This window comes from Cynocephalus volans, chromosome 3 (genome assembly GCF_027409185.1).
Source record: "Cynocephalus volans isolate mCynVol1 chromosome 3, mCynVol1.pri, whole genome shotgun sequence".
Lineage (NCBI taxonomy): Eukaryota > Metazoa > Chordata > Mammalia > Dermoptera > Cynocephalidae > Cynocephalus > Cynocephalus volans.
Window position 1 is genome coordinate 163,973,146 of NC_084462.1, and position 12,828 is coordinate 163,985,973.

The window sequence follows — 12,828 nt, forward strand, 5'->3', positions numbered from 1 at the left end:
TCTGTTAAAATGTTCCCTGTTATCTATTTTCCCATCTTTTCCATATATATATGTATATATATGCTATATATGTATGCTATATGTATATATATGTATATATATGTATGTATATATGTATGCTATGTATATATGTTAGACTCATTTGGATTGCAGCAAGATACTTATACAATAAATGTTACTTGGGGAAAAAGACAAACTCAGGGAATAATTCACATCTTCCGTGTTACACTCACTGGGGAATACATGCTCATTTAATAGGATAGTGGGGGAAGGGGTAGAAGGAAGCCAGTATTAGCAGTGGTTCTTAATTCTATTAAACAATTAGAATCACAGGAGTGGGGAAGGAGAGGAAGACTTTTAAAAAATCACAGAGCGTGGCTATCCATCCATATTAATCACATCAGTCTCCACAGGTGAGAAACAGACATTAGTATTTTTTGAAGCTTTCCAGGTGATTCTGATATTTGTCCAGGGTTGGTCTGATATTTATCATTGACTTAATTGTTCTTTCTCCTTACTCCCCCTCCTCCACATTTTCCTTTATTATGTTTTTTTTTTTTTTTTTTTTTTTTTTTTGTCGTTTTTTCGTGACCGGCACTCAGCCAGTGAGTGCACCGGTCAGTCCTATATAGGATCCGAACCCGCGGCGGGAGCATCGCCGCGCTCCCAGCGCAGCACTCTACCGAGTGCGCCACGGGCTCGGCCCACATTTTCCTTTATTATGTTTGCTCTGAGATCCTTAGGAAGAATTTGTAATAAAAGATCAATGGACAATGAAACTTATCTGTACAATGTTCAGAAGACTTCCATAGGTATGAAATATATATTCTGCAAGAGTAGTGCATACATTTATGCTAGAAATAAGGATATTGCTGTCAGCATTCCTTACACACAAAAAAGCTACTACAAAAATGAATATTTCTAGAGGATTCTATAAAGAAAGACAAAGAGGAGTCAAAATTAAAACAAGTAAAATTAAAGCTGGAATACATTTAAAATTACATTAAATGTACTGCTTTTATGTATTTTAAAAGCAATACTGAATAAAATGAGAAACATAATTTGTAATGTTTCTGCCATATACTAAGACTGTTTGCTTTTAAATTTGGCCTCACTGGCATGAGGTAATGACCTCCATGCCATGACATCAAGTGGATTTTTTCTTTTAGTTATAAACATTTTTCATCTTTCATTGGCATTCAACCCTATTTTATAATACTTCCTTAAAATATTCATTAAACATGACTCTGTGATAGCATACTGTCTTGATTCTATTTGACTATTCTTTTTCAATTTTCATTTTGTTTACTCAGCTCCACGGTTAAGTCTTAAAATATTTTAGTTTCACAGGTATTTTTTTTCTCATTCTGCATCTTTTTTCTGTAATCTCATGGCATCATTTATCCTCTGCACCCCATAATTTATACATTTATTTCTCCACTCCAAGCATGTTCCCTGAGCTTTCAACCTATATATTCAACTGCCTGACAACCTTTCTTAGATGTTTCAAATGCTGCTCAAGTTCAACATATCCAAAACCTAAGTTAATGATCTTCTCTGCAAACCAGTGAATGATAGACACCCTATGAAGCTGTACAATGTAGCAATATTTTCAGATCCTTATATCTCTAAATGCTCCCATCTGTGTACATAGCAAAGAGCCAGGTTTAACCCCACATTCAATCAAGCATTATGTTTTGCTCCTGTATCATATATTTCTATAGTCCTATATAAATCTGTCTTATACAAAACATAATAGAGAGTATAACTAGTTATGTATTTCCATGATGAGCTAATTAATACAAAAGTCTCTCAGTAGGCTGAATTCTCCATGAAATCATAGATTGTATTTGTTTTGCTCACTATTGTAATCCCAGTATATAGCACAGTGTTGGCATATAATAGGTACTGCTATGGTTTGAATGCCACCCCGTGCTCATGTTAGAGCTTAATCCCCAATACAGTATTTGAAAGGTAGGGCCTTTATGAAATGATTGGACCATGGGGTCTCTGCCCTCATGAATGGATTAATTAATTAATTGCATGTGAGGAAAATGGAGTCAGTATAGTCAGGCCCCCTCGCCTCATGTCTGGCTGGGTATGATTCAGCACATCCATTGTAAACAAGTTATACAAGAGTGGTGTAATCACGCATGCACACCCATATACTCCTTGGCTCATTGCCATTGTTGTGTAAATTTCGGTATAAGAGACAAGGGTTCTGCACCACTGGCCAGCAGAGCTAGCATTGGAATAAAGCATGTCTATCCTGCTATTGGCCACCAGAATCTTTTTCAACTACCTGACTCAGGATCTGCACAGGATGGAGCAGAGGGGTCTGTGATCCAGCCTGACAATGGGTAATGGATAAATGCACAGATGAGTTATCAAAGGAGTGGCACTAGCAGCTTTATAAGGAGAGAAAGAAGCACATTAGTACACTCTTGCTCAGCACTCACCATGTTATACCTGCATCTCCACAGGACTCTGTAGGGAATCTCCACCAGGAAGAAGTTCCTCACCAGATGCTCCTTCAACTTTCGACTTCCCAGCCTCCAAACCTGTAAGAAATTTTTTTTTTCTTATAAATTACCCAGTTTCAGGTGTTCTATTATAAGCAACAGAAAATGGACTAACACAGGTACTTAATATATCATGTTTCAATGAATTAATTAACAAGATATATCAATAAACTAAAAACATTTTATAAGAAAGTGTCTCAATTTTTTTTAATTATCTTTAAAAATCTTTCAAAAATCTATTCATGACCACCGCTAAATATTTCTAGGTTGTTTTTGTTTTAAAGACAGCTACATTTACTTTGAGTAATCATCAATAAACAAATATTAGGCTTAATGAGTTCATATCTAATCCACTTACATGGAGAAATAAACAAATTAGACAGATAAAACTCCCCACTTATTTTAAATATTTTGATTTAGCAACAGATGCTCGATGGTATTTAGACACAGTGTGCATTATCTTATGAATTAGACATTTGATAAATGCTTGTTAAACAAATACGTAAATTTAAAAAACGATTGAATAATATTTTTCAGCAATATAGGTTATAGAAACTATATACCTGATTTCTGATATAATAATTTTTGTGACTCATTATGTATGAATATTTTCAACACACTATCAGGGAAATTGGCAACATTTCTGTCAAGTTTTTTTCTTATGCATATTATTGTGATTAAGTGTTTAAAACTCTAAATATCATTGCACATAAGTAGAAATTTAAAGAGCAATGTCAACACAAACCATTTTAATCATTTGTTAATGTCCTGAAATTTAGTGAAATGAAAATTCCCATTCTTGGAAACCTTTGTTTCTTTTATTGATGTTATCAAAGAAAACTAGAACTGGACAGTAGTTAAAGCAGTCACAGCAGACTGTAATCGGGGACTATCGTAATGAAGGAATGTAGAACTCAGTATAGAACTCAGCTGAACTCTGAATACAATGAGGAAAAGGGGAGATTTAAAGGAGTAGGGTGGGGTCAGTGGATGAAAATTACTAGAGGTAAAGGGGAAATTCTGGTTAAATAGGCCTAACAGGATTCTTGCTGAAGATAGGCCAGGTTGATCAGATGAGGATTTTTATCAGATATTAAAGGTGATCAGATGTCAAAGGTGGAGGTTTCTCTCTAAACTTACTTTCCTAGGATTGTTGCTACAATTGGATTCTGAAAGGATGAACACCGAAGCCCAAAGTTGATGACCAGAGGGCTTAGTGGAGCCTGACTAGAATTAGGTCAAGAAGAGAGTCCTCGTCAATGTCAAAGTCAGAGAATACAGAATCATAGAATTTTGACCAAATTGAAACCTTTTAACCAAGGATATGTACAGTGTCTGTCTGTTATCATTTTTGCTTACTGCTAGATTATTGCCCCTACTAAGATAACAGTTAACTTTGTTTTTATTGGTATATTTGGTTTTTAATTTATACTTAGGAAAACAAAAAACCTGGAGGCATTCCTGAATATAGTACCATGCACTATAATACAAAGAGCTTGAGTAGAATGTAAGCATCTAGCTTTTTTTTCATTTTTAAAAATATGAATATTCATGAGATACAAAGCTAATTGTCACCCCTCGTGCCCATGATGTGAGGGCCAGATTCATACTGGCAGCATACCCATTACCCAGAAATTGCATTTGTACCCTGTGTCCCCCACCCAATTATCCCCAACCTCCCTCCTCCTCCCCCTTTCCCCCCAACTCCACTTTGTCATCACAGCTCTGTTTACAATAGCCAAGACATGGAACCAACCTTAATGTCCATCAATGGATGACTGGAAAAGGAAACCATGGTATGTATGCACCATGGAATACTAGTCTGCCATAAAAAAGAATGATATACTCCCATTGCAACAACATGGATGAATCTGGAGAAATTTATGTTGAGTGAAATAAGCAAAGCACAGAGGGATAAATACTGCATGTGCTCACTCATATGTGGGAGTTGAGAGAAAGAAGAAAGGAAAAAAAGACCACAGTGGTGCATTGGTCTTGAAAAGGGAGAGAGTATTTCTTAAGCTACGAAGATAACAGTTAATTTCATGAAAAAGTTACCAACTGACAGAGTTAAACTAGGTGTCAGGTATTCATAATGTTCTCTTTGCCTAAATGTTTCAGCAGTATGCTCTGTGTTTAACAAGTATTAAGTGGTGACATGTGATTTAGTTATCCATTGCTTCAAAGAAGTAGAAAGTTCAGAAAGTTTCAGCAAGATCTGGGTGCTTATTATTCACAATGAAGCATATCTGATTCTGGATCATTAGAAAGAATAAATTATTTTTCTAAAACATACACTAATGTTTGGGGAAGACATATATTTCCATAACCATCATGCAAATTAAACTTAAACGTGTATAACAGTAAGACAGATGTACAAAAAAGGGAGAGATCAATTTCAACTATGAGAAGGTACACACAATAAAGATATTAAAGGATATACATATACATATATTTTAAAGAATATATGTATCTCCAATGATGGTGGTAATTTTTCAAACTGAATTAATTGTATAACCCAAACCAATAGAAACAGGAACGATTACGATGTTTTCATGTTATTTGGTTAGAACATAAAACTAGCCATGTCACTAGACTTTGACTAACATTGAACTATCATTTTCTTACCACATATTCTAACACGAGACACATTTACTTCTAAGTGTTGTTAAACCAGTAGCCAAATTTGTGATACAGTGACACAATATTCAGTCTTTGTAACAAAATTAAAGGTTTTAATAATCAAAAACTGTGGGAGTTGCTTTAACTCTTTCTCAGTTTCCCAAATAGGGTTATAAAGATAGATGAATCTATTCTTCATTTTTGATGATAATTGAATTATTACCTTGTTTTGTTTTCAACATCTACATAGATATAGCAACTTCCTACTCCAGTCAAATATTTAAAGAAACACACTCACACACACACACACACACACACACACTTCAAGTTGACACCTTCTATTCTAAGAGATAAATTAAAGATATTAAATGGGATAAATAGAAGGTTCTTCATCAACATCTAGTTAACAGCATCCTCAATAATTATAAGGCAGCATTACCAAGTAATTGCATTTGTGTGCTGGACATGACTTACCATAGCCAGTTTTGAGCTTACTGAAGCTTTATTTAGATAACGTCGATGAAAACAGTTATAAAACCATCTAAGCAATGTCAGCTATTAGAACACATTAGAATGAATTTCTTCTCAATCCACCTTTCACTTCCATTCATCTCAATGGCCCACAAGCAGAATCAAATTTATAGAATATCTGTAAAAAAGACACAGTTACATACAAAAGGAAATGCTGTTTATTAAAAGACAGGTGCAGAAGTGCCAAGCTCTCTGTATGAATATCAGAAGGCTTTCTGACATCTTCGATCTTGCTTGACTGGGAACATGTTTGCATATAAATGACTATTCAGCTATAGTTAAGATTTGACTTGTAATATGAAGATAGGCTGCGATATACTGTATAAACACTTTATACAACCAATTTTATCACAAATTTCCTAACAGTCCTGGCACAATATATGCATGATGTACATCAAATATCTCTGTCTATATGTGTGTGTACAAATGCATATTGATATCAATATTTATATTCATAGGTTAATGAGCAAATGAATGAATAATACATTAAATGAATGAATAATAATACAATAAATAAACAGTTAAAACATAAGTTACAGCAAAATACAAATGGATTGTGATTGAATTCTTTCCAACAGTATAACTGGATTTAAAGCAAATAAACAACAACAAAAATAGTACAATATCAGAAGGAAAAAGTGCTGCATTCCTCCAAGAGAGCAAATCCTTCATTTTTTTATTTTTTTAATTTAAAGGTATTTTGATTATAGTCTTGGAAAAAGTGTTGTAATTAGGCATATATAATAAATGGCTCTTTGTACAAGTGTATGTAATGTACTGGCAGGACAAATAATTATAGCTGAATAACAAATACCAAGAGCTAGTTTTCAATCATCATTCAGGTCTCTTGTGTTCTCTCTGCAATTAACAGAATGAATTTCTGAGCTTGGAATCATGGGACCACTACCCCGAGTTGGAAGTGCAATTGTGATCATGAATATTGCTTATTTAATAAAGAAATCAAGTTTTCTACCTCACTCTTATTAACAACCAGCTCTAGGCATCTAGACACCAGGGGCTGCTGTGATACTCTTAGTAACAAATTGAAAACTAAACACTCCATTTTATGAACTTAAAGGGCATGAAAAGCTGTAGCTATGTGCATAACCAAATGAATATCTCGACAACTATGTAAACAATTTGGTTTGCTTTTATATTAAAAAAACTATGATTTGCCTCTGGGAAATAAAGCTCATGAAAGATATGAGGACTTGGCTCATTCTGTTTATTCCCAAATTAGCATATTCTACAATGACACAAGCATAAATTAGCAAATCTGTAACCTCAGATTGAGTCCTAGTTGGTCACCAATTTTGTGTGACTTTGGATACTTCACTAAAGTCTTTGGATTTCTATGTCATTGATACATGGAAACAGGGTTTCAAATTTTTTCTGGCTTTCAGGATATTGGAGAGGATCAAATAATTTGATAAAGGCCTTTCAGGTTAATGTAGTTAGCTACTGTATCTGATTTATTCTCTACCACTTTATAATTGAAATGCACATTACAACACTTAACTGCTTTCTAAGATGGCCAGGAGCTTTTCAGATCCTCACTCACTTCACTTCCCTATGGTCTGTCTCTTATGTCAATGTGCGTTTAAGGGCTACACCTAATAGTGAAACAAGTCCAGAGGCAGAAGTAGACTATTCACAGTGAATTGCAGTCTGAAATGTGAATCAATAATTAGAAGTTGTATGGACAGGAAAGCAATTGGGAATGGGGTGTCTATGCAATGATGGGAGAATTCCCGGGGTGGGAGGGAGATGAGGGGGGAGAGATTAAACGAATAAAAGCAAAGATGTCAGCTATGGAGAATTTATCTATATAGTGTGTGTGTGTCTGTAAAATTTCTGAGGATTAGAATAGAATAAAAGAAAAAAGATTAATAGGTAGGATATAATAATACAAAATTATCCACAGTTTAAGATTTGCATCTGCAAATCAACGGATTCACCAGATCCAGGAAAAGTTGAAGAGAAAAACTCCTAAATATAAGTTCTGTCAAATATTTGAGTTTCAAGTAAAAGAAAAAAATCGTTGTCTTAATTATATCAGTTTTGGAAATTAACCTGAGAAATTTTTTGAAGCTCTACGCAAAAATTTACGTATGCATATGATTCATTTCAGAATGTGTTATAATTAAAATAAGGAGTAACTAGGGCCAAGCCAGTGGCGCACTTGGGAGAGTGCGGCGCTGGGAGCGCAGCGACGCTCCTGGCACGGCTTTGGATCCTATATAGGGATAGCCGGTGCGCTCACTGGCTGAGTGCCGGTCACGAAAAAGACAAAGAAAAATTAAAATTAAAAATAAGGAGTAACTAAAAGAACAGCAACAAAATAGATAAATATATCATGATTATTTTACACTATAAAAATGCATACATGCATATACACATACATACTCACTATTCTTCTACAGAATATATTTAGCATATGCCTGAAAACAAGGTATAATAATCAGAGTGCTAATAAGTATTTCCATCAGAAAATATGAACTATTTACTATGTTTTCTCTGTATAGTTTATATTTACAAATGAATATGTGTTGCTCTGATAATATCAAGACATAAATTTCTAGTGGTGGAATATTGGATAAAGCATACATGTTAAAATAAATTTTTTTTTTTTTTAACCACAAATCAGAGGGAATTGAATGTATTTTAAAGAACTAATAAAGATAAGGCTGGACAGCAGGATGAAGATGGAAAAAATAAAATTTAAAAAATGCAGATAAACACACTGTGGGTATTAAGAGGAAAAGACAATAAAATTGAAGAATAAAAAAATAAACATTGTATAGAATTGGCTCTCTCTTATTCTGTTGGTGCAACTATTAGCATATCTGGAAAGTGATTTGTATATAAATATTAAAAAGTTATTACATTTGGCCCAGTAACTCTACCTCTAGGGACTTAAGGCAAGGACATAATCAGAAATTCACATAAATATTTATATGTAAGAATATTTATTACGAAAACAGTATATTTGAACATATAGAAATGGTTAAATTAATTTCCATTTTTCATGACAGAAAATATTCATAAATTACATTAAGTTATTTTTTCAAATAATGCCATAAAAATGTTTATTATATAATACTGATTAAAGTACAAGGTGAAATCTGTGTAAATGACAGATTCCCATTTTTTTTCTTTAACATAACATATGCCTTAGTAGCATTTAATCAGAGAAACAAAACTACTTCAATGTAATATAAATAAGGACTTTGCCATAGGAATCAGTGCTTGCACAATTGTGGGAGCTGGTGGGAAAGTCTAAGCAAAACTATTGCCTCTGAGTCTGGTGAGGAATCCGAAGTCATAACAGGTCAGCAGGACTGGCAGTCACAAAGGAAAGTGGATGTAAAGTGAGGGAGTGTGAGGACAAATGGATCCCAAGTGGATGAACTGGAACTTAGAAGAACAAACTAGAACCCACTTTTATCTCTTCCAGCCTCTATCATCAGTGACACAGTTGACATCAGGAGAAACTAAATCCTTTGCTCCAGTGATGCACACACACCTGACCCAAGATGCAACAAGGTGAAGGAGAAGATGCAGTGCATCAGCAGCACATTGGCAGCAAGAGTGGGTGAGCTGCCACTGTGTGGAAGGCTCCACCCACCCTCAGAGCATCCTTCAGTCTGCACCACCACCTAGGCATTTCTGATTTTGCTCAAATCTCCACCTAACCTGGACTCACAAAATAAAGACATTCTGGGAAAGGTATTCCAGCTGAGCTGACTTGGCATGTTACAACTTTACCGTGAACACATATTTATGCATATAAATGCATATGATGATGGGATTAAACAATGAATAGAAATAAATTAATAGATCTTTCTTCTGGTCAGCCGAGTAATATTTTTCTTCTCTGCATAGACCATGTGTTTTTTTTCTAATCATAATGAAATAACCTTTGAGAAAAGTTTAATATGTGAATCCATGAAAAACTAGACAATGGTAATTCATAGGCATATTAAAAGAAACTATCTTGAGCTAAGAAAATTTTTATAAGGTTAAAAAAATTGAAACATGTTAAAAGGTAAAAAATCTAGATGCATATCAACAATTGTGACACAGAGCTAATATTCTAATACATAAACTCATAAATGAATAATAGATGAATACCTCATTAATAAAGATAGAGAAGTGAAAGATTAGAAAATAAGCTAAAAACACAAAAGCAAGTAAGTATTAAATTAGTCTCAGTAATAACCAAAAGAATTAAAACAACATTTTTTTTAAAACCAATAAAGTGATAAACTTTGTATAAGAGGATGGTTCAGGTGGAAGAGGAGTCGGTGAAATAGAACAAACCCTCAGTCACTGCTGGTAAAAGCAAATTTGCTGTAATTATCTAAAGGGATATGGAAGGTATATGTAGCCAGATGTAAGACAGTTGTATATTATTGACAAAATTATTTCTAAGGATTTTTATTAAGGAAATTTTCAGAATTTCAGACATTTCCCTAGTTTGTCAGAGGAAAATCATTTTATTTTTTTAATTTTATGAATACTGTAGAAGAATGAAAACCTTCATTTTACTGTAACCTTAGCCCATGATGTGTATTTCACCATGGTACTGGGAAAATTGAGAGAATCAATGAGATGGAAGGGATCTTACACACTTGTTAATCTAATCAACTCATTTTTACAAGTAGTAAATTAGGATTGAGCTCTCTGCAAAACCACCCTTAAAGCATTGTCAAAATGGAGAGTTCAAGATCAGGTTCAGAAGACGAGCGTAGTTGTGTTACTCTGATGCTTTGAAACCTGTTTATTATTATAAATGGCAATGTGTATTCCTCTCACTTCATAGAATTATATGTTAAGCAAATGCATAAAAATATGAATTCAGTATAAAACTCTAAAGTAGCAACAGTACATCAATGACACCGCATGGACTCATGCACAGTTTTTTCAGAAGAATCTCAGATCACCAAGTGAAGTAACATTTAGAAAAAGAAAGAACGAAACCCACATGTTATTCTCTGATGTTTAACAAAAGAAGCAGAATTAGTATATTAGAATATTTTTGTTGTACTTTTTTTTTGCATTGTTTTAACAGTGAAGTGACGGCACTTATTCTGACAGTAAAAAATTAGGTGATTTTATTTAAAAATATATATATATATATAATTTAGTTGATAGGAACACAACTTTCAACACCCAGACTGATAACTCTTTAATAGATCCTTACATGATGCAGCAATTCAATATCATGCTTAACTCTATCCCATTACCTGAGTGCCAATCTCTTCTGATCTCCTTGAAAATTGGCGCCAGCTAGTTGTTATGAAGCAAATCTGGTGCTGGCAATCGAATTTTCTTTCCATTAAGTTCCTGTTGAGCTACTGCACAGACAAATAATGTCTTCACTCCACAGAGCAGCCACACTCCAGCAGGATGGATTCCAGGACTAGCTTTGCTTGGCATTGATGGGTAGGTAATCTACAAACTCCGATAGAACATACGTCCACATAGCAGCTGTAGGCTCAAGTGTTTTATGAGCAATGTGAGATAAATGTCTCAACATTTTTGACTTCACTACAACCAAACTGGAAATATCCCTATTTCAGTGTCTGTCATCTTTTAATCCAGTTTCTTGTGGCAAATGTTTAATCTATTCTGCTTGCCATTGGTTAATATCTTAACCAGCAACCTCTGCAGAAAATCAGCGACTAGGAATCTTCTGTTATTAGCTGCGTACTGTTATGTAAACAAACAAACAAAACATACATATATCTATATATACATATACAGAAAAAAGAAAAGAATGAAGAAATAGGACAAATCAGATGAGAGTATTTTTATTTTTTCAGGTTGATTCTTTTCTTCTGACGATCATTCACTGAGCTGCACCTGCTTACTAATTATAGCTTGATCATGCCCTTGGGAGCTGAAAGTGCTCTTTAGCATTCTACACTCTCCCTCTGAAATTTGATTTCAAAACAAAGCCACATCCCTCATACCTGGAGGTTTAGCAAATGTTTAAGTGGGCTCAGTAAGGGATGTGAATGTGAAAGGCAAAGCAAGAGACTAATACGCTATTCCAAATCTCTGGTTTATTTTACCTGACGTCAAAAGATTTCCTTTAAATTTAAGGCTTTCATTAATTAACCACTGCTAGGCTGTGCTATCTTCAGGAAAAGATTCATCTCATACATTACATACAATCCTGTTCAAAAATCTGGCTTTCTGAATGAACACAGCAAGGAATAGAACAGGGTGCTTCAAGGCTTTTGGAGGAATCTGTAGCAATGAAGCCTTGAGAAATCCAATTTAGATTATGAAATTCTATGAAGTAAGATAAATATAGAGAGCAAACCAGGAGTTCTGATGACTTTTGTACCTTTCCTGGTCGTTAGTTTTGCTGAGGTTTTAGAGGTTGAGCATCTGTGCATATGTTTACTCCTTGGAATTTGGGGAGTACCGGTGAACATGAAGTGTCATCTTAGAAGAAAAACTACAAGTGAAATAAGACACCTACCAAAAAAGGTGTTTTGCTTATATGTTCAGTTTTCCCAAACTACTCATAAGTACCTGGTGTGTGAAGCTATGATCCATAAAGCCCACTGAGAAAAGATGCTGACCAAGAGGACAGAATTAGTTAACACAGCTACACAGAAGAAAGCACTCACTGTCGAAATGTCAAGTTTATAGGTTTTCTTCTCTATTAGTGAACAAATCTCTATACACTGTATTGCGCTTAAGCACTACTTGTCTATTTTTAATGAAAAATATTTTCTCTGCTTTCAGATATACATTCATTAAGTAAGGAAATTTAGAAAAAGAGTACAGCAAAAATAAGCTCACCACCTAGGCAAAACCATTGCAACCAATTTAGGATATATCATTCAGTTCTTTCTTCTTTATATATATTTCGTTGATATATAAGGACATACCGAGTGTGCTTATATATGTCCTTAATACTTTATTTTTTCCACTTAATATATTATTTTAGCAATATTTAGAAATTATTCTAAAAGAAAATGTTTAGAGCTACCCTATATAATATCAAATAGCTGAGAAGCTATTTATATTGTGTAGATTTAATCAATTCCTTAATATTGGATGTTGGTCCCCCCCCCCCATTTTCAGCATAGTGAAAACTAATTTTGATAGAAAATATTTTTTTTTAGAAAAA